We start from the raw sequence: 4,855 nt of genomic DNA on the forward strand, positions 1-4,855 counted from the left end.
GATGAGGGTTCCATGGCCCTGGATTAAAGCCTATCATCCGGTCAGGGGGCATGGGTGTTTCCGGTTGGGACCGAGAGGGGGGCACCCCTTAGAGCGCGCGTATATAAATTTGATCCCATGCTATTCGAGATTGTGATCTCCCCATCTCAAAGTTTTTCTTGAACGCTGTCTAGGGTGATTCCTGGCAACGTGAGGTGGGATGGGTGTGTACTGGTTAGATGTGTTTCTTCCGAAATACCGTAAACGGAAATAGTCCTTGTGACTACGGAAATCCGTTGGCTGTGGGCAATTTAGTACAAACTCTGCAGAGTCAAAAATCCTTGAAATCATCTTATCCATGTCCAAGTACCGTGCTCATTTTCTTCCGTCAAGTGTCAGTCTTGCTGACAGAAACTCCGGAGAACCACATGAGTGTTAAGTCCGGTTAAATGTTTATTTCCTGTGGATGAACTAACCCGTTTGTTATCATGTGTTGAATATTTTCCTATGAGCACTATTTCTTGCAAGTTAACAGATATGAATAATGAATTTAAGCTCTTTCTGCGATGTTGCTCAGACGTCCGACTGTGGCATACTCGTTATTTACTTTTGATATAAGCCCTTTCTGCGATGTCGCTCAGACGTCCGACTGTGGCACACTTGTTATTTACTTTTAGTATAAGCCCTTTCTGCGATGTCTCTCAGACGTCCGACTGTGGCATGCTTGTTATCTTTCTTTCGGTATAAGCCCTTTCTGCGATGTCGCTCAGACGTCCGGCTGTGGCACACCTATTATTTACTTTCAATATAAGCCCTCTCTGTGATGTCGCTCCGACGTCCGATTGTGGCACGCATGTCTTTTACTTTTGATATAAGCCCTTTATGTGGTGTCGCTTAGACGCCCGACTGCGGCATGATTTATTTATTTGTTCACCCTTCGAGGCGTCGCTTCAGACACCCGATCGGTTTTCAGTTATTTTTGTGGATTTCGGGAGGACAACCGCCTGACTTCCTTATTTAATAATGTCGTGCTAGTTCATCATTTGAATGTGCATTGCTAATTGCTCATGACGCATTCATGCATGCATTTGTTATATCTTATGTCCGAACTGTCTTGCGAGTACTTTCAAAGTACTCACCTGGCTTGTTGATTTGGCCAGATGCTGACGAAGGCGATCTCATGGATGAAGAGTTCAATAGCGAGTCCGATGCCTAGAGGAGTCCCAGTCAGTCTCGTGCGACCCTGGATTTGGTCACTGTGTTATATCCGCTTCCGCTACCCGAATAAATACATCGAGCCTCACCTCGACGCTCGATGAGTTGCCAGTTTAGGAGTCATATTATCCACTCCACTGTGATATTCCACCACCACTTTATTCTCGAGTCAGTAGTAAGCCACCCCACTCCATTGTGTCATATCCGCCATTATGTATAATTATTGGCGTGCTTGTAATAAATTGTTGAGCATCCCCAGCTCGACCCTGTAATATATTACAATACCACTGGCTTATTGTATCAAGAATTTGTCTACCAGTCAGGAGGATTTTCCTCATACTGGAATCAAAAGGTCGGTTTCTCAATAAACATTTTATTGGAAAACCGGTCGTGACAGTGAATGTGGAGGAAAAAATCTTCTATCCATGCCGCGGGGTCTGTGGTACCATCGTATGATTCAATGTTCATGAGTTTAAATCCCTCAGGGAATTCATGCTCCATTACTTCATCAGTGAAGCATAGGGGATGTGCAGCGCCTCTGTGCCGGGCTTCACTGTATTCGGCCCGGCCAGATTTGTTAGTGTATTCGGCGTGACGATCCTCGTCACGCGTTGGGGCGCGTCCCCGTGATCCGTAAATCGATCTTGACTGTCCTGCTTTGTCTTTCAATACATCTCGCAGGTCCTTCATGTAGCCCCGGGCCTTGGTATTGTCGTTTGATTGGCGGCGGGGTGTGGTCTGGACTTCGGGCTGGTACGCCGTTTTGTCGCGGCCACAGGATGGCCGGTCAGCCGCATCATGCGTTGGTAGCGTGGGCTTTAAGGCCTCCTCCTCGAGTTGAGGTAGCAGCCCGCGCTTTGGGTAGCTTTTGCTAGGGCGCTCGAGTCCGTATTCCTCGGTAGCCAGGACCTCGGTCCATCTATCAGTTAGCAGATCTTGATCAGCTTGAAGTTGTTGCTGTTTTTTCTTCACGCTTTTTGCAGTGGCTATAAGCCGGCGTTTGAAGCGCTCCTGCTCGACGGGGTCCTCGGGCACGATGAATTCTTCATCGCCAAGGCTCACCTCGTCTTCGAAGAGAGGCATGTAGTTATCGTCCTCTGATTCTCCATCCTTTGCCTATTCTTTAGAGCTAGTTTGCCCCTCCTCTTGCTCGGCCTGCTCGAAGCCTAGCTGGGCAGGATTGTATTCGTCTTCGGCACCGTCCGGATTGTTATCCCTTGTGCCGGTATCACTATTTTTGCTATGGCGGGGCTTGGAGCGGCGCCGATGACGCTGTTGTCTAGATTGCTTCCCCAAGGGGTTATCTTCCGCTGCCTCATCGCCATTGTTTTCTTTAGGGGTATCCACCATATAAATATCATATGAGGAGGTGGCGGTCCAGCATCCTATAGGCGGTGGTTTCTGTTCTTCTCCTGCATCGTCGTCCATACCGTCGATGTCTTTGGAGTCGAAGTCAAGCACGTCGGTTAAGTCATCGACAGTGGCTATAAAGTGGGTGGTGGGTGGGGGACGAATTTCTTTGTCGTCCGCTTCCCACTCGAGCCGAACATAGTTCGGACAAGAGTCGCCTGACAAAAACAGAAACCTTAATGAGTTCAGCACATCACCCAAGGGTGAGTGGTGAAAAATATCCGCGGCGGTGAACTCCATGATGGGTGCCCAATCTGATTCGATAGGCACGGACGCACGCGGTTCGGATTCTGCAACCGGGGAAGAGTCCGGGGGTCCGATAACACCCCTTTCACAGGAGGTGGAGTCAGTGTTCGGCTCCAACGCCGATGAGTGTGCGGCCTCCGTGGCGGGGTCCATCCATCCGTCCTCGGAAGGCACGATCTACTCCGGGTTGATTCCCGGCGCCAACGCGGGTACGATCTCCCGAATACTGTCCGACGGCAGATCAAAGCCATTTCTGTCGTGACTGTTCGGCGCACCTGACATGGGCTCAAACCCGTCGAAGATCAAGTCTCGGCGGATGTCGGCGGTATAGTTTAGGCTTCCAAACCTGACCTGATGGCCAGGGGCGTAGCTATCGATCTGCTCCAGATGGCCCAGCGAGTTGGCCCGCAGTACAAAGCCGACGAATATGAAGATCTGTCCGGGAAGGAAAACCTCCCCCTGGACTGCATCGTTGGGGATGATCGAGGGAGCCATCAAGCCTTATCGCGACGGCACGGTGGAATTCTCAATGAAAGCACCAATGTCGGTGTCAAAACCGGCGGATCTCGGGTAGGGGGTTCCGAACTGTGCGTCTAAGGCTGATGGTAACAGGAGGCAGGGGACACGATGTTTTACCCAGGTTCGGGCCCTCTCGATGGAGGTAATACCCTACTTCCTGCTTGATTGATCTTGATGATATGAGTATTACAAGAGTTGATCTACCACAAGATCGTAGAGGCTAAACCCTAGAAGCTTGCCTATGATTATGATTGTTGTTGTCCTATGGACTAAACCCTCCGGTTTATATAGACACCTGAGGGGGCTAGGGTTACACAGAGTCGGTTACAGAAAAGGAAATCTACATATCCGAATATCCAAGCTTGCCTTCCACGCAAAGGAGAGTCCCATCTGGACACTGGACGAAGTCTTCAATCTTGTATCTTCATAGTCCAACAGTCCGGCCAAAGTATATAGTCCGGCTGTCCGAGGACCCCTTAATCCAGGACTCCCTCAGTGGGATCAGTGTTCGGCTCCGACGCCGATGAGTGTGCGGCCTCCGTGGCGGGGTCCATCCACCCGTCCTCGGAAGGCACGATCTGCTCCGGATTGATTCCCGGCGCCAATGCGGGTGTGATCTGCCGAATACTGTTCGACGGCAGATCAGAGTCATGTCCGTCGTGACTGTTCGGTGCATCTGTCATGGGCTCGAATCCGTCGAAGATCAAGTCTCCGCGGACGTCGGCAGTATAGTTTAAGCTTCCAAACCTAACCTGATGGCCAGGGGCGTAGCTGTCGATCTGCTCTAGATGGCCAAGCGAGTTGGCTCGCAGAACGAAGCCGCCGAATACGAAGATCTGTCCGGGAAGGAACCCCCCCCCCTGGACCGCATCGTTGAAGATGATCGAGGGATCCATCAAGCCTTATCGCGACGGCACAGTGGACCTCTCAATGAAAGCACCAATATCGGTGTCAAAACCGGCGGATCTCGGGTAGGGGTCCCAAACTGTGCATCTAAGGCTAATGGTAACAGGAGGCAGGGGACACAATGTTTTACCCAGGTTCGGGCCCTCTCGATGGAGGTAATACCCTACTTCCTACTTGATTGATCTTGATGATATGAGTATTACAAGAGTTGATCTACCACGAGATCGTAAAGGCTAAACCCTAGAAGCTACCCTATGATTATGATTGTTGTTGTTGTCCTACGGACTAAACCCTCCGGTTTATATAAACACCGGAGGGGGCTAGGGTTACACAGAGTCGGTTACAGAGAAGAAAATCTACATATCCGAATATCCAAGCTTGCCTTCCACGCAAAGGAGAGTCCCATCCGAACACGGGACGAAGTCTTTAATCTTGTATCTTCATAGTCCAACAGTCCGGCCAAACTATATAGTCCTACTGTCCGAGGACCCCTTAATCCAGAACTCCCTCACTTTGCCCCGGCGGCTTCGGCCGGCGGCGAGGGCGGGGGAGGGCAGGAGCCTCCGCCCGAGTCGCCCGT

Source organism: Triticum dicoccoides, chromosome 1B (genome assembly GCF_002162155.2).
Source record: "Triticum dicoccoides isolate Atlit2015 ecotype Zavitan chromosome 1B, WEW_v2.0, whole genome shotgun sequence".
Taxonomy (NCBI): domain Eukaryota; kingdom Viridiplantae; phylum Streptophyta; class Magnoliopsida; order Poales; family Poaceae; genus Triticum; species Triticum dicoccoides.